This window comes from Rattus norvegicus, chromosome 10 (genome assembly GCF_036323735.1).
Source record: "Rattus norvegicus strain BN/NHsdMcwi chromosome 10, GRCr8, whole genome shotgun sequence".
NCBI lineage: Eukaryota > Metazoa > Chordata > Mammalia > Rodentia > Muridae > Rattus > Rattus norvegicus.
Window position 1 is genome coordinate 71,051,291 of NC_086028.1, and position 25,374 is coordinate 71,076,664.

Below are 25,374 nucleotides of genomic sequence, written 5' to 3' on the forward strand. Positions count from 1 at the left end.
AACAGAGCTGGTTAAAGCGTTCTACTTCCAAAGAACTCAAGTATGTTCTAGGAACTTTAGTGTGCCAGGGTGAGCTAGAGAAAGATCCTAGAACATGCTGGGTGTGGCTCTCCTCGAAAGGCCTCCGAGGAGACCATGTAGCTCAGTTAGACCAGTTGCTCTAGGTTAGTGCTTGTTAAAGAGAAATTCTGAGCCTACTGCAGTGGGTTCAGGCCTGTATTCTCAGCTATTGTGCCGGGGACTTGAGCAGGAGGCTCGTGTGAAACTAAGAAATTAACTAACCCAACCTGGTTAACAAGCAGGAATATCCCTTTGTCCAGGAGTAAAAAGAACGTTTTAAAAAAACTTTAATTTCAAGTCGTACCTCATTTTGATATAACATCAACAGTTCAGGTTTGACGTGATTTAAAGGGAAGGAATGTGTGTGTGTAATAACCTAATTGACAAGCAATCGTGCCCAATTCTCGCCCAAAGTTACTCTAGTGTTCAGAGGGCCATTTTGTTTAATTTGTTTTTTCATATCATTTCTGGTGGGAAAATACATTTCTCTGATACCCAAATTAACTTGATTGAAATGTCTTAGACCTTGCCATTTTCCAGTGGCTAAAGAGGTTATTTCTCAAGTGTTTAATTTTGTAAGTACAGTATATATTAATCTAACTGCTCCTGTCTGACAGTCTCACTCCATGAGACAGTGTCAGCAAATGTTTACTTACACCTCACTCCCCACCCCACTGCAAAATTACTCAGCTTGAAAATATATAAACTTTAAATTGAGGTTTTCAGAAACTTGAACCACTTCTTGATTTGCTCAATATAATTTTCCTAATTTCTTTACAATATTCTAAAACATATATCAGAAAGGAAACACTTAAAAAACTGATGCAGTCTATAGGACCTGTCCAGTCAGAAATTATTTTGGGGAGGCTTCATTTGTCAAACACGTACCTTTAAATACTTGCATGTAAAGAGTTTTAGTCATTTAACATAAGACGTTCCGTTCATCCATGAAAAGTGCAGACTGCATTGGACTTCTGATTTCTGTATAACATTGTTGCCATTTTCTTCTTTAGGGACTGAAGCTAGAAGGTGAAATAAAAATATTCTTTGTCCATTTAGTTATCCTTGACTCCATGAAGTTCTCCAAAGTAATTACTGGTGACCACAATACCACCTACCGGTGGTGGCAGCGGCGTTGGCCCTGGACCAGCTGCCTTATTGCTGACCACAGCTGCTCCTGAGCAGAGCAGATGTTTCTCCTTTTGCCTTGGCAGTAAAATTTTATTGAGCAGTTTTGCAAATACAGAGCAGCATATTCTACCTGAGGATGGCTGGAGATCGCAGCCACTTCGTGCAATGCTATGGGATCTGTCTGGGCTGCCCACAGGCCCCACCTCTGGGCACGTGGGTCTCACTTGAAGGCTCAGGACTTGTCTACTGAGGCTGTGGTGGGTTTGCTTCCCTGCCCACCTGTGTGCTGGAACAGGAGCCACACTTGGAGTTATGACCGACTGCTTTGAAAGGCCATTGGCACTTTGCTCTCCCCGTTTGCGGCTGACAAAGGGAGCAAGGGTACTTTGTTGGGCTGTTTTGTTAGGGCACTTCCCTGAGCTCCACATCTCTTCTGGTTTGGATGTGGGCTTGGAAATCTCTCTTGAATTAGCTTCTTTTGGAGAACTGTCTGCCTCGTGGGCACTTCTTAAATCATGCCTGTCGAGGCCCTGAAGGAAGTGAGGTAGTCTAAGACAGTGTCTTTGTAGGCGGGACCTCTGGGGGTCCTTCTGACACTGGCAGTTCACACGTCTGCTTCTTCTCTGACATGCTTATTCTGAGTTCCTTGCCCCTGGATAAAGGGATGATTTTGTGGATTGTGGCTGATACTTTGCAACAGTAGGAGGAGACAGAAAGGTCTAGCCATACTGAGCTTCCAGGAGGACCTTGAGTTTGATGTTCTAGATCAACCTAGGCTACTCAGCAAGCTCCAGGACAGTGAGAGCATTTAGTCAGGCTCTACCTAGAAGAGGAGGAGGAGGATATATTGGGGGTGGAGGAGAATCCTCCATCATTCCAGATGTTTCCCAAGAACTTTTCAGAAAAGCATGATGCTAGCCGTTGAGGGTATAGGCATGGCATGGATTCCCACAGAGCCTTGGGCCTTGGGAAGAAGGGTCAGACATAAGATCAGAGGGCAGAGGCCATGTGAGAATGTGACTGGTCTGCACTTCCTCAGCAGACAGGAAGTGTTAGTGACACTCAGTTCCAGAGCATGTCACTGTGGGAATTGATCTGGCAGGCAGATGACCAATCCTGATAGCCTGATAATAAATAAGGCTTCTCATCGCAGCACCGGACACCAGAACTTCATTGCATATTCTATGTGGTCCGTAGGAGGTGCATAGGATATGCGGAGAGGCTATGTTAGACACACAGGTCAAAAGCGTAAAGTAGAGCATCCACTTTCCAAATGTTCTTATGAGGGCGGGGGACACAGATCTGCAAGCACAAGAACCCTGTGTGCAAGCTCTAGCAGTGACCTCCTCAAACAGTGTATACTTAGGAGCACTAGAAACATAAAATGTCGTCATTCTTCCGTGACCTTTTGTGGATTAATATTTTTCTTCTTTTTTCTACTACTCCTGTAAAATTGTATTTTAAAAATACAGACCGTAAAGCAGTGCCTGCATTCCCTGCTGCTCTGGTATTTGACTCAGGCTTGCCCTCCCCTTCTTTATTCTGTTCCCAGAACGAGGTCTTCTTAAATGGGGATGAGAAATGTTAATTTTAATCCTCCGAGGGCTTATTTGCTAGCACAAAAGGTCATGAAACACACACCCAAAAACGGTTTTGCTTAGATCGTAAGCAGAGATGTTAGCAGAGTCCCATCAGAACTGTTGAGTCTCAGAAGTCCCCATCGCCATCGTTCGGAGAGCTGTGGAATGGAAGCAGTCCCCCCTTACTGATGGGAGGGGAGACCCCGTCTGAGCCCTCTATTATTTCAGGAATTTCAGAAAATAATTCTTTTCAAGACTTTGTAAAATGATGGTGTGTTGTGTCCAAGAGTCTCTAAGTAGCTGTTCTCTGTCTGATGTTTTGGTTTGGGGATTTTTGAGACAAAGCCTTACCATGTAGCCCAGGCTGGCCTTGAATTTATAAAATTCCTCTCACCTCAGCCTTCCTAGAACTGGGATCTACCATACACAGCTCCCAGTGTTTTATCTGTCCAAGGAAAGGTCCTTCCAATAGCTAGCTGATAGAGTACACCTCTCTCTCTCTCTCTCTCTCTCTCTCTCTCTCTCTCTCTCTCTCCCTCCCTTCCTCCCTCCCTCCCTCCCTCCCTCTCTCTCTCTCTCTCTCTCTCCCTCTCTCTCTCTCTCTCTCTCTCTCTCTCTCTCTCTCTCTCTCTGTGTGTGTGTGTGTGTGTGTGTGTGTGTGTGTGTGTGTGTGTGTGTCCAACCACACTTAATGTTCTTGAAACTTCCTTTTGGGAAGACCCAAGGCATTCAGCTTCACTCCCACCAAGATTCTCAACTGAAAGCAGACGAGGAAAGTTTAAAAAGTTCCCACCCCACCCAAACCAAGGTAATTAATATGAGCAGCAGCAGCAGCAGCCACTGTAGAAGGGAAGAAGGTTATGAACTGGGCTGGTGTTATCCTTGGGTGCAGGGAGAAGCTTTAAGGAAAGGTCATAACTTGGACCCTGGAGAGAGATGTGTCTTCATGGCTGAACGTATTTCTAATTCACTTGTCTTCTTCAGCATGTATGTAAAAAAACAGGTTATTAAAAGAAGAGAAGAGAAGAAAATCTAATTTAAAACACAAATTCTAAGGTGGTATACTGCAGGCCTGTAATCCCAGCAGAAGGGAGGATTAGTTTGGAGCCAGCCTTGGCCACAGGTTAAGTTTGGCAAGCTTGGTAGCGTGAGACTCTGCCTCAGAACAACAACAGTAAAACTGATGTAAACAAACACACGTTCTAGTGATTTGAAGCCTAGATTTATAAGCAAGAGCTCTTTAATACACTATGAATGAGTATAGCCCTCAGGTCTACTGAGCCGTTGGGCAGATCCGAGTGCTTTTATGAAACAGGAAGAGAGAAGAGGCTCTGCTTGGGAAAACAAGGCCTAGCTGAGCACCTCTCTTCTGTGTCACGGTCTGATGCCTAGGCGAGTGCCAGAGACCTCAGAAGCAGAAGGTGATGGATACAACCAAGGAAGAGAAAGAAAGCAGCCTCCCGTAAGACCACTGCAGGCCACTCCCAGCAATGAGTTCCTATGAGCACACGGGTTGGGCCAAGAGCTGGTGATCTGGAAGCCAGGCTGAGCTCCAGATATTAAGAAACATTCAGCTCTGCAAGAGTTAATGACCTCAGATTCTGCTCCCCAACCCAAAAGTGAGTGCGGGCCAGATAATCACTAGGGATGTCTTTTTGGTTCAAGGAACCTGTGAAGCTTGCCTTTGAAAAGGAGTCCTCCTCTATTGGCTGATCTCAGAAGACTTCTATAACTGACGGCTACCTTGAGATGCTTCAGAGCAGGGCCCTCTTCATGCTAGAGATGACTCCAGAGCCCAACACACAGTTCCACCACTGCTTCCACTCCCTGACCCTACCCCAGCAAACTCTTAGCCCATTTCCTATACACCAGTCTCAGATCACTAGTACAAGATCTAGGTATTGTAAGCCCAGTTAGAAGGCAAAACAATCAAACTCTGGGCTCCCACACACACTGGCATGTGACCTGACTTTCCAAAGATCTGTCAGCCTAGTGGTAGGCTGGTGAAGATTATGTGGATATTAGGTCCAGATCTAATGAATTTAGGATTCGGTACTGGAAAAGACTGGATCCTGGTGCATCCGAGACTTTGCTTGTGAAGCCTCCGGAGTTGTTGACTGATGTGTTAGTCTCCTGGGACAGGGCTGCACACTTGGGAAAGTAGCAGGAGCATCAGATCTCCTCAGGTCATCTGCCCCCATAAAAACGCCATGGCAACTAGGAAAAGGCTGGACCGCTGGGTTCCCAGCAAGACTGGGTTATTGTACAAAGCCACCCAGTCCATCTTTGTTTATGGGACTCGTTTTCGGGCACACGTGTTTTATAGTGAGGCGGAGACTGTAAAGAAGCTATTTATAATGAAGACCCTAAATATGTGAGCGTCATATTAAGCTTGATCTAAAGGAACTTCCCATGGGTGGCAGTTTAGGAGAAAAGGGAGCAAAGGATGAGAAAGGGGGGTGGGGGGGACAACTAATAAAAATAGCTGAGATCACTCAACAGTTATCAGGAAACAGATACTACAGTTTTATAACATGAAGTCCTAAAAGTATATGCACTCTTAAAAGGCAATTAAAACGTATGCTCCACAGCTATAAAACATTTTCTTTTCATCTGCAACATAGAGGGCAGATTACAACACATTAATAACGTTTTGTTTAGAGTTCAGTTTCTGATGGTTTCCAAATGTAGTCTGTGTAGATTAACCAGAAGGAGTCCAGTTCCCTTTTTTAAGAGGGCTTGTAAAGGAAAGCAATGTGGTAAGATTGTTATGAAAAGAGAGTGTATTTAGGAAATAGCACTTAGCAGGGTCTCTCTGAATGGCTGCCAGGTCAGGAAGCTGAAGTGCAAGGCTTGGCCCTTGTTCAGCCCCCCCAGTTCCAGCTCCTTGACCACACAGTACGTCAGGAGCATGTCACAAGCCAGCCAGGAAGGCTTAGCCCCGCCCCTGGACCAGCTTGGCACAGCAGCTTTCACATAACCCAGGGCTCCAGAGGGGCCAGAGGCAGGCATTCCAGGGCCACGGGAACAAGCAATTTTTAAAATAGAAATGAAGAACTTTTTTTAAGCCTGGGAATTAAACAGTTCCTAGGTCCTTATGGAACAGGGCCCCTTGTGTAGAGTGTCAGGGGTAAAAAGGTCCCTAAAGGTTATCTAATTCTCGGTCCTCATTCCGAGGCAGTGACATGGGAGCAGTCCTGAAGTCCCTATCCCTGAGTTCTCTGGCTGTTAGACTCACTGTCACTGGCCTCAGTCTCATGTCCTCTGAGTTCAGGAGCCAGCCTCACTGCTCTCCCATCCTCTCTCTCCCTCTTGGTTTTGACTCTAGGTGTCCGTCCATCCCATGCTGTACCTACAACCTTTGTAACGACTCAGAGTCTCAGCCTTAGCTGCTTCTACAAACCATGCTGTCAGCATCCGCTTCACTGTTAGCAGGACGGTGAAACACGCGCATGCTTCAGTTCCAGTTCCTTGCTCCATATGAACCTGTTGTTAGTAATGGCATTCAGGTTGTTTCATGTTTGTGATTTTCACTACTGTTAACTTGTGCAGTTGCTGTAGTTAGAGTCACCTTTAGGAATGTGGCCTTGTGAATGCCAGGGTTGCCTAAGGTAGAGTAAAAAGGTCACAAGCCACCAGAAGTCTAGACCAATGCTGCCAGGAACCCTGCGGTTAGATGCCAGATGCCAGCTGAGGAACCTGGATTCCCAGGGGTCCTCCTCCCTGTTGCTGTCCTGTTTGGTTCCAGGGTTAACTTTGTTCATGCGTTTCACTGAAATAGGCCTTGGAGCTGTGGGGTATCTTTTGTAATTCATTCTCCTTGGCTTCCTTGCGATCTGGCTTTACTTTTGCTAGCCTACTTTGGTCATTGGATGGAATCTTGTCTAATTTACATATAAAAGGAACTCTGTTGATGAAAGAGCCTTCAGCTAATAGGCCTGAGACCTAAATCCTGTAGGCTTTCTTCTCTGTTTGGCCCACTGGGACCCTAGTTAAAATCGCAGTTGTGCCCTTGTTCCTTAGTCAACCTAGAGACAACCCTGCTGGAAAACTCAAGAGAGCCAGCCGCCTTCCTCGTAGGTTATTAGGGAACAATCCCCTATAAAAGTTAAGTGGATGTTTTTCATTTAAAACCTTGAAGAGGCTTAGCCCTGCTGGGTTGCTGCCGGCCTCCCTCAGCAGGACCCTGGAGGCCTGTGGTAATAACCCTACTCTGAAGATGACTTAACTTTCTAGCTGCTATGGCCAGCATATTTCTTTTTAAATACAAGACTCACGGGTTTAGAAAGTAGAATTGTTACCTCAGTCGATACCTGGGTGACCTTCCCTTTGGACTCCTATCCCTCTGCCACTACCTGACAGCGGGGGTCATAACAAAGCCATCATTTACCTAAAAAAAAAAAAAAAAAAAAAGTCAACTACAAGCTCATGTGACTTCAGTAAGAACATTTTTAATCTTAAATCATTCAGTTCCTGTATTTTGCCTGGTCACAGTGAAATGACCCTATTTTGTCACCTCGCTTTTTTCTCCCTGATACCTTCCTCTGTGGGCCTCTTGTTTCATTACAATAATCTGAGTTTGTTCTGAAGGCACTGGTGAACGTTTTTTCTCAAAAACTTGTCTCAAGGAAGCACAATGACTTATTGAAGTTTCATATGTTACTTGCTCTCAACTCCCAGAGATCAGCAAAGATCCTTCACCTTTTTCTCCACCCCAGACGTGGATGAAAATATCAGCAATTCCTGTCTTCTGTCACTTGTCACAAATACTTTCCCAAGCTAATCTCACTTAGGATTTGCCAAGGAACAGAACCAAAGCACAGGGGGTCACTACTCACCTCTGGGTTCCCTTTCACAAGGTAAGAAGAGACTGAGGTTAGACATGCCGCAGAGACCCTGAGCCTGGAGGAACTGGAGTAGTTTGTAATCCCAGCAGCCGGGACACAGAAGCTTGGCCCACAGGTCACAAGCCTGCCCAGGTGTTACTGACATACTGTCTCTAAGAGTCGGGGTGGGAGGAGGGAAGGACAGTTGGATGAGCTGGACCAAACTGCTTCCCTAGCTGCCCTCTATTTAGTTTCTACATTCTGCTTTCCTATGTTTCTTCTCCATGCCACTGTCTCCAAAGCATGCATGCAGCTACCAAGGAGACAGAGACCTCGTCTCCATACTTCTGCGCCCACAGTGGTCATATCCTCATGAGCAAGGAGTAGGTGTCAGCCCTGAAATCAGAGAAGGCTTGGCTCTGTGCTTCTCTCTGGGTGCTTTACTGCTGTGTCTGTAGAGAGTGAAGCTTTTCCAACAGAAAGGTCGGTCTTCGGAATTCTTTTATAGACTGTTTTAGCCATACTGTGTGTAGGGTTCAGAGACTTGAGGGTTTCTGCTGTAGCTGCTTATGTGGGAAACGCACCACAGCGTTCCTTTCCCTGAGCTGTTTGTGGTAACATCCTAGCAATTTGTTTAGATGTTCAGTGAATGGTACCTTATTATTTTATTAAGTGATGGGGTTTAACTTGAAGGAAACTTGAGTTCTTGATGGTTTTCTTGGCAAGCTACTGTATACAGATTTCCTCCTAGACTCTAGGACTGGGAAGGCCGTACCACCCTTTCCTCTTAGAAATGGATCTTGGTCAAACAGATTTCTGAACCTTCAAATCACAACTGTCTCCTTTATATTTTATTTTCTGACTTTTCTTATACCTTTCACAGTGAGTATATGTTACCCACCACACCCTCAGCCTCTGCTGGTAGGCATAAGCCAGTGGCCCAGTGACTTTATGCAGTGGAGGCACTTTCTGACAGAAACGTTGTAGACTTACTTTCAAAGAGGCCCTGACCTAGACCACCCTACAGAGGCCAATAAGTCTCTTGCCATCAAGCCTGAAGCAGTTTCTTCTCTGGTTGGCTTTCTGTGGATATCTTTGTCTAGGGAGTTCACGGTGTCAGAGATCAATGTGCGCCTCTTGACTTTGAAGACACTGAGTCAGTGAGGCACGAGGAGTTAGGTGGTTAGCCAGCTGGAGACAGGGCCACGTAAAGCAACCCCTTCATAAGGAACCCGAGGAGTTCCGGGCTATTTCTGTCCTGTGGCCCAAGAAGCACTAGCAGCCCAGGCCTCAACCTGCAGAAAGGCAAGAGCTCAGTGCTGGCCTTAAGCATGGTTCCAAGAAAGTCCTCTGGCAGTCTCAGGTACCACTAGGTGTCTGCCTTGGGGCTTAGACGACAGCACTAAAATGATATGTCTGATAGAGACAAGGATCCTGGCTTTTGACACGTCTTCAATCGTCTCTTCATATGCACAGATATACTCAGTCTCTCCTAATGAGAATACTTCAGTAGTCATACAAGAATCTTAACCAAAATAACTGAAGTTTTCTCGTGTCAAAGCACTGTTCTCCTCACAAACTTTAAGGAAGCCAGATGGTGGCACACCTGTGAGCCTGGCACTCTGGAGTCGGAGGTAGAGGATTGTCAGCTCAAGGCCATCTAGGGCTTTGTAGCAAGTTCAAGTCTAACTTGAGCTCCATACACTGTCTTTCAAAGCCAAGAGTTAGGGACAGAATTCAGTGGTGAAGGTTTACCTAACATGTTCAGGACCCTGAGTTCCATCCTAGAGTTGGAAACAGACTAGAAAGACACTTGGCTTATATGTTACTGCCTTTAAATGATGTCTCGGGTAAGGTATTATGGGGAGAAATGGGTCTGAGACCACTAGTCAAATAATCCAAGAAATGACAGTATGTGGCCTTCGTTTAGCCCGTGACTTAGTCTGTTCAAACATGAGCAGCTCAGAGGGTCTCATGACTATTAACTGAAATGCGCATGCAGTGTGCACATGCTTAGTGGGGATCGGGGAGACACAGTTCCCAAACCCTGGCTTCCACCTTAGTTCTAACTGATATCTTCTGTCTTGCTCACCACTTCTTGCTGAGAGGGCTGTGTGTGTGACAGAGTTGATTGCTCACCATCTCCCACACATGCCTGACCTTCTCATCTTCATTCAGGTGCCCCTTTCCTCTGACGAGCCCTCCTTCCAGCAGACTCTTCCCTTAAATCCCCTTGATTACATCACAAAATGGATTAAGTATTACAGTAGAAAGATGCTCATTCCTTAGGCCCTGGCTTTCTAACAAGGGTGATCAGACTCTCCTAATGCAATGGGACTGGGATATGCCCTTTGTCATGTGTTTAGGAAGCTTGTTCTTACAGGGGAAGAAGCAGACAACACTGGCCAGTATTGACCACTGACTGTCCTGTCCTATTGTACATAGCATATGGACTTGTGTTTGTAATTCCTCTGAGATAAGATTTTTACCAACCCTTGTAATTTTATTAATCCATTCTAGACTGACAGATGTTGCAGTGAGCCCTGAGCTCTTGAGGATTCTTGTTTCATTTCTGATTAAATGATGAGTTTCCTCCTTAAACCCAAGGGTCTACGTATGTACAGCCCTTCTCTCCTAAAGATCTTGTTTGAGTGCCAGAAGGAACCTGGTTATTCTCTGGTCAGAACCCAGTGGCACTTTCTATATCTGAACCCTTTCTAAATGTTTCCTTCTTGCAAAGATAACACCAGGTATACTGTCAGCACTGAGATAATAACAGCTGGTATACAGGCTTTACTTTTACTTGTGTTTTTACTTTGAAGGGGCCTGAAGATAATAAGTGGTGCCCAGAGAATTAATCTGTGTGGGTCTCCGTACTTCTCAAGGGTGCACAGAATTTGAGAGCCCTGAAACTGAGCCGGATAATGACCCAGAGGTCTGCTAAGTGTTCCAGGGTGCTTGGTCCTTCGTTCTCCCTTATTAGACTCCAGCCCTGCCTTTCACAGCACAGTAATTGCTGCAGGGCGTCAGCCCAGGTGACCTGTCTCACAGTCCAAGCTGAGGCTGTCTGTCAGTGTCCTTATGGGTCTCTGGTAACAATGGGACGTGGTACCCTAGAACGCAGATTGGTCAGCTCTAGAACTCAGTGAACTCATGAACTTTTCCAGCCATTTTGTTTTTTCCTTTCCATCAACCTACTTCTAAGAAGAGGCTCATGTTCTGTTCCAAGGGCACCAGCCTTCAAATGGGCACTTGTCCATTCCTGGCCTAGGACAATCATGTTGGAGATCTCCCGTAGACACCAGACACTCCCTATCGCTCCCGCTCTCCTGTTGGCTGATCCCCTTAGTGCTTCTAGGGCACTTGAGGTCATCTTATGTCCAGAGGAGTGCTACTGTGGCATGTCACTGAGCGGGACTGTCGGTACTCTCCTCATCACCTTGGACAGACTTGACAATAACTCCCTGTGTGTTAAGCACTGTGCAGCTCCCTCAGAGTAGATTGTTATCACTCCTCACAGCAGCCTCTGCTGGTGGGAATTCATGTACCCATTTCACAGGTAAGTGTAGGAGAAATGAAGTGACTTGCTGATGGGTTAAATAATTTCTGTCTGCCTAAGCTGAAAAAACTCAATCTCCTTCTCTCCCTGTTTATAGAAATCCCTGTGGCCATTCATTTACACCAGTGTTATCAGAGATTCCCAGGCCGTCAGTTCAATGGTCTGAGCTGAATGAGTACAGGAATTAGTCAGTGTGAAAACAGATTGCCACAGCTTTACAAGAAAGGCAGAGAAGCCAAAGTACATTGGACAAATTGGAAGTGAAAAGCTGAAGTAAAAATATTCAGTTTAAGACCATGCGTTGGTACTGACATGAGGTCTATGGAAAATGAGGGAGCCAGCATCGAGTTTCTGGAATATGCAATTTTACAATGGGAACGTGTTATAAAATGTTCAGCCACTGTTGTTTGCCTTGGAATTTAGGGTGAGAGACATGAAGGCTGACAACTCTCTTCCTGTTGTAGGTCAGGGCTTCAAGGAACTCTGTAATCTTCCCACCAGCTTTACTCTCTCCTGGAACTCATGGGTAAAATTAGATGCTGGCTGGACTTCAGTAGTTGAATTTGAAGGCTTTCAGAAGCCAAGTCAGACAACTGCAGCGGCTGCTCTCTCACAGTCCCACGTCGAGAGATACTCCACAGACTGACACAGTTTAGTAAACCGATAAGTGTCCTGACACTGCATAAAAACATTCCATTACCCACAGGAGTGGAAGGAGGTTACCTTCCTATGGGTAACCTCAGAAACGGGGGCAGACTTGGTAATCTTTTACCAACAAACTGCATTCACATCTCTCTGTTGCTCCCCAAATGTGATCTGTATACTAACCTAAAAAAACAGACACCCCATGTGAAGATTCCGTTGGAATTGTTTTATATACATTTGAATGGACTCTGAGAGGCAGACATGGTGAAACGGGTGTGGGAAGAGACCGTTGAGTGAGTGAGTGTGCTCTGCTCCCAAACTAGCATCGAACACATTTATCTAATTTGACACATTTTGCCTGGAAGTCACAGGAATAGACTGAGGACCCCACCCCCACTGCCCTTACCCCCGTCAGAATATAAAGAGCCAGAGACTAAAACCAGACTAAAAAGGGCTAACCCATTAGGGAAGTACCTCCCTGGGGAGCGGGTGGGCAGGGGGAGGAGGTTAGATGGCAATTATTAAACACTGAATCAGGAATCTGCTCTGAAAAGCTGCTGCCCCGGGATGCCTTTCTTCCCAGACTGAGGACTGAGCTGGCCAGAAGCAGGAGCTCTGCTTATTCTCCGCTGCAGGATGCTACCCCTTGACCCTTTATAAGGCAGCCTTGCTTGATTACTCCTTTTAATTCCAGGCTCAAAACAGCTTGTAAAATTGTGTTGTTTTTTTTCTTTTTATCATTCCTCCCCCAGATTGTGTGGGCCACACTGTAGCAAGATTTCCCCTCTGTCCACATCTGTTTTCCAACCTCATTACTCTTCCGTTATTACGTTCATTAAAAAAAAAAAAAGCTGTTTATTTCTTCTCTGCATGTTTTTCCCCTGAGTTTCAAAACCTAAAATGGTAACTGATGTGCTATTTGATGTGACCATCTTCATGCTCTCTAGTCTCCATGCTGATCCTTGAATACATACACGGGAATAGATTGAACCTTGTTGTTTAAATTAGCTTGCCTGAGTCAGGGCTTACAACTGGGCTGGAGCTTGTCAAGGCTTCTCCTTCTAAAATCTGGGCACAGAGGTTCACGCTCAATAACCCTCGCACCTGGGAGGCTGAGACAGGAGGATCAGAACTGCTTGGGCTACAAAGAGAGTTCTAAGGCTAGCTTGAACTACATGAGCACGTCCCTCAAACAAAACAACCAGCTTCTCATTATGTCTTCGAATGTGTTTTTTCTGAGGCACCCAGAGATGGCACACTACTGGTGTGTAGTCAGCTTGACTCCTCAGCGCTTCAGTTTGAGTGTAACCATTCAAAGTTAGAAGACAGGAGGCAGAGCCTTAGTGTTCAGGGTGGACTTTGTTTTGGTTTTATGAAGCAAGAGGTGTTTTTGTTTTTTAGGGGGGTTGTTTTGTCAGGCTTTCAAGACATAGTTTCTCTCAACTGTTTGCCTCTGCCTCCTGAGTGCTAATATTAAATGTGTGTGCCACCACCTATCATGTGAGGTTTCTTTTCTGAAGAGAAATGAAATGAAGGTGTCCATTCATACCATTTCTATGCAAGCCATACAGTAAATATATTGAGAATAGGAGATAAGAAATGGGGAGAGACAAAGCCAGGCATGGTTTGAATCCCAGCCCTCAGGAAGCAGAAGCAGGCAGATCTCTGTGAGTTTTGGGCCAGCCATGGCTGCAAAGTGAGAGTCTCAAAAAGAAAACAAAAGACAAACAAAATAAATCAAAGGGCAAAGCTGAACTCATCTTTCTGCCTTGGCCTTTCAAGAACTGGAATGAAGTTCTTTCAAGGTGGGCACCGCCACACCAGGCGGCAGCTGGCCTATATGTAGCTCCTGCTTAGACCATCCAGGAGAATACAGACTGGGCGAGTAGCACAGCCGCTGAGCACATGCAGCCTGGTCTCAGTCTGTCCCTAACATGGCAGTGATAAATAAAAGGATAAACCCAATAGCATAATTCAACAGTTACTGCCGTTTTTCCACAGAACAGATGATAATCCTATAGTAAGGGACGAGACAAGACCCAGTTTGCAAGTGTAATCAAAGCCATAAGGAGATTGTAGTCTCTGACTTGTTTGTAATGCTGGGAATGGAACCCGGGGCCTTGGGCATGCTAGACAAAAGCCGTAAAAAGGCTTTCAGTTAGAATTCTGGCCAGAAACCAGTAGCAAACACAAAAGTATACTTCAGAGTGTTGCCAGACCTTAGTTAGTGGCCTATGGAAACCAAGAGGTCTCACCACCCCTGGGCCTGAACTGCTGGGGGCAGTTATCAGAATTTAACATAGTGAGAGCCACAGCCACGGCTGCTAACTTCCACACAGAGATGAGGAGCCAGGGAAAGTTGCCTTAGCTGCTTTCTCCCTTGTCCTTCGTTCCCTCCCACTAACTTCCTGGAAAGGGCCCTGCTGATGCTGCCCAGCCTCTCAGAGGAAGGAAAGAAAAGCAGCAGGTGGGCCTAGAAGAGCAGCAAGTGCAGCTTCACACAGTCTCTCCCTGGAACCTACTTAGAAAGCTGCAGGAGGCTGCTCTTGGTTACAAAGAAGTCATAGCAGCAATATGCAGAAGCTTGACATAGGAGAGGTCCACAGGTCAGTGCTGAAAGATGCGCTGTCCGACTGCTGTCCGACACATCGTGCTGAGACAAGACAAGATGTTGTCTCCCTAGGAGAATATTAGGGCAACAAATACTTAAAACTGATGGCCAGGAATTGACAAAGACACGGGAAGCACACCCCGTCATTGATACAAAGATGACCAGATGGCATGGATTCGAACCACATATTTCTCCATTCGCACAGGGGAGATAAGGGCAGAGTTTGCATAAGGTTATTAAGAATGTTCAGTGAATTAAGATGCATGGAGTACTTAGAGTAGTAGTTGCCATTCTACCCCGCACGTATAACCTGGAGAGAGTCTGCCCCGCACATATAAGCTGGAGAGAGAGTCTGCCCCGCACGTATAAGCTGGAGAGAGAGCTGGTTCAGGTATAAAGAAGATCCTCCAAACTTGTTCATCACAGGTAGACAAAGGTAGATTAGACATCGTGGTATTTCCGTTGTACAGCAGGAAATGAGTGAATGGAGTGTGGGCTGAAGGTGTATCTGTGTCGGTAGAGTACCTGTCTAGCATACACAAGGCCAGGAGCTTGATCCCCAGCATGACATAAAACCTGATGTGTTGTCACTTGCCTGTAATAGGACTCCAGAAGTAATAGGATCAGAATTCAAGGTCATCCTAGACTACATGGTAAGTTCTAGGCTGTGACTGAAAGGAAAGAAATCAAAACTCAAAAATAAGGAAGGAAATAGATGAACTAGACCTTGTGTGTAGTAGAATAAGCAAACCTTTAAAATTTGTGAAAAATATCAAAACACTGCAGAATATTAATAATAGTCTAGTAGGAAGGCAGGGAAGGGGCACAGTTTTGTACTGTATGTGTAATACTTCATTTCATTTAATTTTAGAATATTTTTAAAAATATGAGCCACAAATAGAGAAAGCTATGCAATTATTTATGGTCAGGCCTTTGCAATACAAAGGAATTGTGTGTGTGTGTGTGTGTGTGTGTGTGTGTGTGTGTGTGTATGTGTGTGTGTGTGTGTTTGTTGCCTTGAGGATTCCTCTGGGACTGGAATAAAAGAGGGCTATGAACTGTCATGTGGGTGCTGGGAGTTGAACCTGAGTCCTAGAAAACAGCCAGGGCTCTTAACCACTGAGCCATCTCTCCAGCTCCTGAGAGATAGGAGTGATAGAGACTACCATGTAAAGAGAGCGTGGTCTTTGAACAAATAGGCAGCCCTCGATGGAGCTCCACTCTTTATTGGTGTGATTGTGCATTTGCTAGATAGACTTACAAGGTGTTTATACTTTTTGATTGGTTATTTTCTTTATCTACATTTCAAATGTTATCCCTTCCTGGTTTCCCCTCCACAAACCCCCAGCCCATCCCCTCTTCCCCTGCTTCTATGAGGGTGCTCCCCTGCCCACTGTCCCACCCACTCCCACCTCACCACGCTAGCATAGCCCTACACTGGGACATCAAGCCTCCACAGGACCAAGGGCTTCTCCTCCCATTGATGCCACATAAGACCATCCTCTGCTACCTATGCAGCTGGAGCCATGGGTCCCTCCATGTATACTCTTTGGTTTGGTGGTTTAGTCCCTGGGAACTCTTGGTGGCGGCGGGTGTGTGTGTGTGTGTGTGTCCGATTGGTTGATATTGTCGTTCTTCCTATGGGATTGCAAACCCCTTCAGCTCCTTCAATCCTTCCCCTTATTCCTCCATTGGGGTCCCTGTGCTCAGTCGGATGGTTGGCTGGGAGCATCCGCATCTGTTGGTCAGCTGTACTTAATTGTAGATTTATTCATTGTTTTTTATAAGTACATATGGGTCTGCATGTGTGTGTGCCATAGCATGTGTAGAGGTCAGAGAGCATCTTGTAGGAGTTGATTCTCCTCTTCCACCTGTGGGCTCTAATACTCAGGCTGTCAGGCTTGGCAGTAAGAACCTTTGCCCAGTGAGCCATCTCAATGGTTCAGGTCTCTGTTTCTTAATATTAGGTACCTCACTGGGACATTTGAAGATTAGCTGAGGTGATGCAAATCACCAAAGGAAACAGACACTTAGCAATTGTTTCATTCCTTTCCTCCTTGAACATGGGAGTAGCAGGACCAGTCAACATTTCCTTAATGCAATAGCATGGATGTCTGTGTGGCTGGATGCAGGTTGACTTTATGTGAGGATTACTGATCCATGCCTAAATTTAGTTCAGGTTCATTTGATAAAGAAATGGATTTCAGGGGCTCTGAATGGAGGCCCAGTGAGTGAAAGGCTTCAGTTCCAATCCCAGTGCCCATGAAGGCAGCCAGTTGTGGCCATTTGTATGTGACCCTTATAAGACAAAAGGATGTCTGGGGCTGGCTAACCACATCTCACTTCAGGTTCATCATTCCCTAGCAAGTTGTATACTTCCCTGATTTGGTTACAGTGTTGCTGGTGCCTCTGTGTGTAAAGTCTTAAGTATCTATGGTCTGTTCCTTCGTCCTCACAGATCTCCATTCTAAGCACTTGTAAACATACACCTTCACTTGCTAACTTGTGCTTTTTCCTCTGTGAAGGCCAAGCCTGCATCTTGTGGAAGCTTTCAGAGGCTCACTAAAGCAGTGTTTGATTACTGTTTGTCCATTAGTGAACAAAGAAGTGACCTGTGAGTGGGTATTTGAAAAGAGTGGTCTCGTCCATACTGACTTCTCAAACAGGGACGTTCTCCTGAGCAATTTCATTTGCACAAAGGGTTGGAGAATTAGTTTCCAGGGGAAAGTGTGAGAAGCGCCCTGGGCCTGAATGATTTAACATTACACCTAGGACGGCATCCGAGAAGCAGTATCTAAGGGAGGAGAGATGAAACAGGAAGCTTAGGAAAATGTCCTGTCCACGTCCCTGGGGCTTACCCAGCCGACCTCACATGCAGATGCTGTCCTTTGGCTGCTACAGGGAGGTAACTCAGTGCCATTGCACCTTCTGCTGTGCAGCCCATCCGTGCCGTGTTAGAAATTTTCGGTAATCTAAGCCTATTTAGTCTGTTTTCTCCCACTCTGTAAACACCCTTTTTCCATAGTTGCAAATGTCTCCACTATTATTTGTTTCAATTTGTAAATTGCGAGAAGGGCCAGAATAAACAATGTTCTCACACGCACACTCCTGCACAGCTAAAATGACCTGCCAGAGACTCGCAAGGGGCTCCAACCCTCTGTGCCTTCTTTATAGAGCCAGAATTAACAAAAGCAGGGGCCTTGCCTTCTTGTCCCCTTTCAACAAAGGCAGGAAGACTGATTTTTCCATTGCCACAGTGGGTGGTGATGCCAAGGAAATAAACAGTGATTGTCTGACCACAGACAGACATGTCCAGACCCCACCAGCTGCAGTGACCATGGCTTCTGTACCACAGTTCCTGCATTGACTACAGTTGATGGGAAAGCAAGTGACTTACTGAATGGCATGTCACTGAAAGGCATGATCATTGTCAGGAAGCATGAGATGACCGTAGGCTTACAGTTGGATTAGAACTCAAGGGAAGGTGGCAAGGAAGTGATACATGGAATTTTCCAGAACAAAATTGAGAAGGATTATGCAAGAAAGAGATAGTTGACCTGAAACCTGACCATAGGATGAAAGACTCTGCTCTCTGCTGGTTCTCCTTCTCTGTGTGGGAGACCCTGTCCTACATAGGCATGCCTGTGCTTAAAGCTAGTTGGAAGTCCACACCCGACTCCCACCAAGCCAAAATGTAGGCCATGGAGCTCTTGAATACTTAATGTCATGGCCTATATTTTGTGCCTTGTAGACGTCACTCAGGCTTTGGTGTGTTGTCACTGGCTACAGATTCAATGTCTTCAGTTATATTTAACCTTGCATTCCTTTTATACCTCAACCTCCTTCCACCCTTGGCTATTTTGTATTTGTAATTCGTTCATTCATCCATTCATTCATTCATCCATCCATTCATTCATCCATCCATTCATTCATCCATTCATTCATCCATTCATCCATTCATTCATTCATCCACTCATTCATTCTTCATTCTCTTATAAGCTGAAGATTCTCTTAGCTGCCCAAGCATGAGGACTTGAGTTCAGGTCCCCAGCGCCCACGTAAGAAGCTGCAGGTGGCAGTGCACACCTGTGGTCCCAATGCTGAGATGGAATGGCAGGGAACTTCCAGCAGCTCGTTTGCTGGCCAGTGAGAAGCCCTCTCTCTAAAGACAAAGTGTAGGGCACAGAAGACTCTCATCAATTTTCTGCCCATCTGAACCTAACTCCCCATTACCCCCGCCCCACTCCCTCAGTCCTAGCATTCACAGTCTGCTTCATAATTCTTTGGATGTAACTAGATCCCATATAGAAGTGGAATCAAAATGCTGGCTTTTTGTGACTGGCTTAGTTCACTTTGTATAGCGTCCTTTGGGTTCATTCATTCCTGCTATACTTCTTGGCAGGGTTTCCCTCTCGGGGTGACTAGTACTTCACAGTGTGCCTATCACTTAGGCACTAGGTGGGTTCTGTATCTTGGCTACAGTGAGTAGCACCACTGTGTGTGAGTGTGCAGTTTCCCTCTGAAATTCCATTTCAGTTCTTTCAGCTATTTGCCCAGTAGTAGGCTTGCACTGGATTATATGGTAGCCCTATGGTTTTGATGCTGTTTTCCATAGGACCTGCCCTGGAAGTATTTTCCATTCTTAACAACAGCCCATAAGGGTTTCACTTTCTCTAATATGCACGAGTACTTTCTGATTCCTGGGTTTTGCTTGTTTATATTTTGATATTGGTGGGAAATGGTACATCTTTGTGGTTTTAACTTGTATTTCCCTGATAATTAGTATTTAGTGTCTTTTTATATTCCCATTGCCCATTTATTTATATTCTTCATGTAAATATCTTTTTGAGTCTCTCAGACTGAATCTCATGTAGTCCAGGCTGACCTCAAACTTGCTGTGTAATGAGGTTCCTGGCCTTAAGTTCTGGACCCTCCCGCCTCCGTTTCCCCAGTGCTGGGATTGCAGATGCTCACCCATGCTCACCCATGCTCACCCATGCTCACCCATGCTCACCCACACCAGCCCACTGGAATCCCTTGCTTTTTCATAGTTATTTGGAAGTGGGTTGTGCTGATCAATGGTCAGTACTACTAGATTCTGTACCCTGAGCTCGTCATTGTCCTTGGAGCTTGAAGTGTTTCCTCACACCCCACGGGGGGTTCACTCCTCAGCTGCATGGCTTTTGAATGTCATGTGACCCATTTTCTATTTTTCTCTAGTTAGCCATGCTTTTGATGTCATATTTCAGAAGACATCAGAGATCCTATAATAGAAAGCTTCTCTTCTGGGAAGTTTCTAGTCAGTCTATGTTTCAAATTTACTATCTACCTTTCATCCATTTTAGGATGGTTTTTGCCCATGGTGTAGGGAAAGCCTCAAATGTACCCAAACTGTTGGTGAAAGAGATCCTCTTCAGACTGGTTTTTAAAAGAAAACTAAAATATCTTTCTTTTTTCTGTAGTAAATTACTGTAAATGTCCTGCTTTATACAGAGACAGTTGATGAATGTGTGGCCAAAAATGAAATGTCTTTTTGGGCAACTGGAAGCACTAGGCTATTGTGTCAACCGTGTAAGCTGCTCGTTGTTTTTGCTACTAGTTATGCCTAGAGCACTGTACATCAGCATTTGGGACGCTCCTGTTAGAGTGAAAACCATGTCTGTCTCTGCAGACAGGATGCATTCTGACAGAACCTTCAGTCGTGTAATAGTATCTCTTGTTCTCTGTGGCTTCTCTTAAGATTTGTCTCTAATCTGTTATTTCTCATTCTGCCGGCATGCCGTGGCACTGTCTTATTTATGTGTTGATAAATAACATAACTTTTTCAACTTGTTGAATTTGTTTTTGAGTATAATTTTCATCGAGTTTTACATTCGTATGGCTATTTTTTTCAAATATTGTTCGTACTTAACACTTTTCCAAAGAATCCAGTTTCATGGCTCAGGCTGCTGGCACCATCTCTGGGACTGCCATTCCTCCTGCCTGTCTGCATTTGTTGGTGGGCTGGTCTCCGTCTCTGTGATTCTCTTGGCTTGTGTCTGTTACAGTGCTTTATGTCTGTAGGTTGCTACCGTGCTTAGTCAGTTATTGACTCGGCAGTGAACCCTTCATGTTAAGGCTTTATAGCTCCTATGTATCTTCACTGTGCTCTTGTAAACAAACATCTGAACATGTGTGAAATACTATTAGAACCTCATATCATGGGAATTCTATAGCAGACATTATATATAATGAAGAAATTTTGAAGAATTTAAATGAGGAAAATTTGAATAGTTTCTCTATAGTCAAGAAATAATATTCATCATCACTCCTTCCTCCCTCCCTTCCTCCCTCCCTTCTTTCCTTCCTTGTTTCCTTCCTTCCTTCCTCCCTCCCTCCCTCCCTCCGTCCCTTCCTTCCTTGTGTCCTTCCTTCCTTCTTTTGTTTCTTTTTTGAGATAGAGTTTCTGTGTGTAGCCCTGGCTGGCAGGAACTTGCTCTGTAGACCAGGCTGGCCTGAAACTCTGAGATACCTGCCTCTGCCTCCCGAGTGCTCAGATGAAAGGTGTGAGCCACAGCTGCTGGGCTACCACTTTTTTATACTTTTTCATAGTTATTTGGGAGTGGGTTGTGCTGATCAGTGGTCAGATTTATTCTTATGGGTATGGGTATTTTTCCTGCACATATGTGTGTGCCCTATGTGAGTGCCTGGTGCCCACAGAGGCCGGAAGAGAGTATTGGGTACCCTGGAACTAGACTTACTTATAGACCATTGTGAGCTGTCATGGGAGTGCTAGAAATGAAACCCCTGGTCCTCTGGAAGAGCAGCCAGTGCTCTTAACAACTAAGCCACCTCTTCAGCCTCCCCATCTCACCTGTCATGTGCTGGATGTTCTAACAGTACAGGGAGACAAAGGCATTACACCTGGCAGAGAGGAAGTGAAGCTGTTTTTATACATGGATAACACTTTACCTAAACAGACGATCTTACGGAACATATACTTAAAAGTTATTATAACTAATAAAACGTATCAAGGGTATCTATATGATATCAGTCATCTGAAATAGAAATTTAAAAGCAGTTCCATTTCTGATAGCATATATAACTGGGGACTTTAAGTATAAAGAACAAAAAATTCATCACAGATATTACACCTATGCATAATATATGTGTACAGACAAAATGCTCAAACACATAAAATAAAAATAAAACTCAAAAAAGAACAATCTGTGAAGTTCTCAAAACTTACCAGCAGGTGTGTTCCCACCCCTGATTTTATTTTGAATGGAACCTTCAGGAGGTTGTCCAGTCAGGCCTCAAGCTCAGACCTTCTTTAGCATCCGCTTCTTGAGTGGCTGGAATTACAGGTGTGCACCATCACACTCCACTAGGAATGAGGCTCTCACACAAGCCACTGCATGGATGAACTTTGTAAACACCTGTGTCTCCTCCTCCTCCTCCTCCTCCTCCTCCTCCTCCTCCTCCTCCTCCTCCTCCTCCTCCTCTTCCTCCTCCTCCTCCTCCTCCTCCTCATCATCATCATCATCATATTATTATTATTATCATTACTATTATTATTATCATTATTATTAATTATTATTATCATCATTATTATTACTATTATCATTATTATCATTATTTGATCACAGAGGGCTCTGTGTTACTCAGTTCCATCTTCATGAGACATACCAGATGCGAAGTTGATAGAGAAACAAAGGATGAGAGATCGGTCGTTGCCCCCAGCTGGGGGAACAGGGAGGGAGGAAGTGCCAGTGGAGGAGTATGGCGCTCCTTAGGGAATGTTCAGAGGTAGATTACAATAATGTTTGTTCAATTCTAAAAATGCTCGAACACCATTGAATTATATCTTTTAAATCGGTGGTTCTCAAGTTTCTCAATGCCGCAGCTCTTTAATGCAGCTCCTCATGCTGTGGTCACCCCAACCATTTTGTTGCTACTTCACAACTGTAATCTTGCTGCCGTTGTGGATTGTAGTGTAAATATCTGATGTGCAAGATATCTGATGTACAAACCCAAAAGAGTTGTGTCTCACCAGTTGAGAACTGCTACTTTAAATAGATTAACTGTGTAATAGATAAGGTATGTCTTAGGAAGTCTGGAGTCTAAGGTAGCACACCTGGGGAGTCTGGGGGGAGGGGTTTTAAGGTTGCGTAATAAAAGCTATTGCTATCTTCTTCCCTGATGCTTTGTGTGTGTGGATGTGAATGTGTAAGGAGTTCTGACTCCTTTTAGTTGGCTTCTTTCTGAAGATGCTTCTGCACAGCCTTGGCAACTGAGACATGCACAAATGGCTTCGTGTTTTGCAGCATCTCTCCCAGGAGGAGCTTTAGCAGAGGTTATTCTTAGGAACAGCTGTTTCTAATTGTGGTGTGGCCTGTATCTGTTTATTAGTGCCCATCACTGCCACCAGGATGAGCATGCATTATGTTCAGTCCTAATCCTGGAGCACACAGCCTTGTTCAGTCTGTCCTGGTGTAGACCACAAGCCATGCTTAAAGCCATCAGGCCTCCATGGTGAGGTGGCACTGGTCCCTTCTGCTTGAGTTTTGAAGAAGAAAAAAAGAACCAGGCAGGTCACCACAAGCCAAGTTGGGCTTGGCTGTTCCAGCTTCCTGGCTGGCTGTGGCAGGGCAAGACCACTAAGCCTCCTTTGGCTCAAGTCCTCCCTCTGTCTCCCTCCCCACACTCACTCTTTATTTAGTGTGGCTGTAGCGCTTGAGTACTTCACTTTAGTGAAATGTTCATCTCTGGTAATTCACTCTCCACTGTCAGCAGAACTCAAGAAACACTCTGGCTTAACAAAGAGTAAGCTGTGAGGGACCTCAGAACCCTTTCAGTCCAAACCCTTGGTGCAAACCTCTTTGCACGTCAGATTTACCCAGCACATTAAGGGAAAACTGAGCTTGGTGCTGTTAATTCTGGCTCTGTCTTCTGCCGCTTTGCCTCCCCACCACTGAGTGAATAAGCAGCGCTCATGCACTGTATCTTAATAGACCTCTTGAGGATCAGATCCTGTGCCTTGCACATGCTAAGCACCTACCACCTCGAGAAAAGGTACACACTCTCTTAAGAAGCAGAATTTGGGACTGGGGATTTGGTGGAGTGCTTGCCTTGTTCACATAAAGTACTAAACTGAGTGCCTAGCACCACATAAAAGCATGTGTGGGTTGGCACAGGCTTGGAATTCTAGCACTTGGAATGTGGAGACAAGAGGGTCAGGAGGTTTTGATTGTCTTGGGTACATAGTGAGTTCAAGACTGCCCTGGGCTACATGAGACCTCATCTAAAAGTGGACATGTGCCAGCCACTTGCAAGTGTCCCTGAAAGTACGGATAGGAGTAGTGCCCCTCATAGGCAGTTATGTTCCTTGTGCCCCGGCTATTTGGGTACCATTGACTGTTACCAGGGAGTGACCAGATTTGTCTCTGGAAGGGAGCATGAGGTTTTAGTCTGATGTTGTACATGCTCAAGTCACAGCTCTGCCACTTAGAGATTTTCTGTCTTGCCAGGTCTTTGTGACAGGAAGGGATGCTGGTGCTTTGAAAACCAGTGGTTTATGGTTTGATGAACCGATGGCTATACAAGCTTCTTGTTGCTTGAAATGAAAGGCTTGTTCACATGGAGACGTACGTGTGTGTGTGTGTGTGTGTGTGTGTGTGTGTGTGTGTGTGTGTGTGTGTTTGCAAACGCATGTGTGCGTGCATGCCTGCGTGTGCACCCAGCAAGAGAGGGGTCCCTCCAAGTACAGATGAATTCTTAAATGGACAGTGCCAGAGCAAATGGGCCTACCAGACTCATTCCTGTGGGCATCAAAGACGGAGCTGAAGTTTTTCTGAGGGTATTCCCAACTCATTGGCTTATTTGATTCCAATGTTTTCTCAGCTTTTAAAATATTAAAGACCAAGTAGCAAAAAAGAGAAAATAGACATATGATAGTGTAGAGTAAAAAAATCATCAACCCACCTCTCCAGTCCCCCCCTATATTTAATCACTGTTACATTTTTACATTAAAAGGACATCCATATATATATATATATATATATATATATATATATATATATATGTATATATCCTCGCTTTACTTTGTTTTTGTTTGTTTTTTTGAGACCAAGAGTCTCACACTCAGGCTGATCTGGCACTCACTCTATAGTCCAGACTAGCCTCAAACCCTTGGTGATCCTCTTACCTCAGTTCCCTGAATGTTGGGAGTATTGACTTGAACCACCCACCATGCCTTGGGAACACCATATCAGAGGGGGGGGAGGGGGAGGGAGAGGGAGAGTGTAAGATTTTTCTTATTTTTAAAGATACCGTCATTTTTCAAGATTCACTTAGTAGCACATCTTGTTGAATACACAAAGTGCTCAGTTTTTTGTTTTTATAATAGTGCTAAATGGGTGTCATTATACCCACAGCTTGTCAAATGCATCATTCTTTAAGTCTGAGTATTTGTGTTATTCATAACACATTTGTAAACAGCCAGGCACTTCTATAGTTCTTAGCAACAGAATCCACAAGGCATAAGGTATGTGACCACAACATGGTTTCTGTAATTTCACGTAACATCAGTTTCCCATCAGATACTAGATATTAGCTGCATTAATTTATACTCCTCTGACCAGTAGGCTGTGGTGCTTTTAATCACTGAGCTATCCCTCTAGCCCCTGCCTATTTTTTTGTGGGTTTATTGGTCTTAAATTGATTTGAAGGAATTCTCTTCAGATTGGCTTTACTCTACATAATTACATTCACTCTAGTTGGTCACTATCCTTGAGCACATTTCTAAGATTTTTGCCACAGAACATTTTAAATTTTCAGTAACTTTAACAGTTTCTGGGACTGCCTCACATTTGGAATGACTTTCTCCAGTTCTCTGCTGTTGAAAAATTGCTTTCCTGTGCACTTCTCCTTCCCTCTTCCTTTGTATGTGAACCTTGCACATGTAGTGGAGAGTCAAAGACT

The 25,374-nt window shown here is 44.9% G+C and overlaps 2 protein-coding genes and 1 long non-coding RNA gene across 17 annotated transcripts in view; 2 read left to right on the plus strand and 1 right to left on the minus strand.

Moving 5' to 3' along the window:
- The window catches only part of LOC134480843 (large ribosomal subunit protein eL21-like), a 1,068,210-nt gene that overhangs the window by 443,122 nt on the left and 599,714 nt on the right, over positions 1 to 25,374 (minus strand). The window lies entirely within an intron of this gene.
- Bcas3 (BCAS3, microtubule associated cell migration factor) overlaps positions 1 to 25,374 on the plus strand; it is a 459,409-nt gene that overhangs the window by 340,207 nt on the left and 93,828 nt on the right. The window lies entirely within an intron of this gene.
- Positions 4 to 25,374, plus strand: part of LOC134480844 (uncharacterized) — a 52,437-nt gene continuing 27,066 nt past the window's right edge. The window contains exon 1 of the long non-coding RNA XR_010055718.1: positions 4 to 25,374. This exon is cut by the window's right edge and continues 25,275 nt beyond it. This is a non-coding gene — a long non-coding RNA (uncharacterized LOC134480844).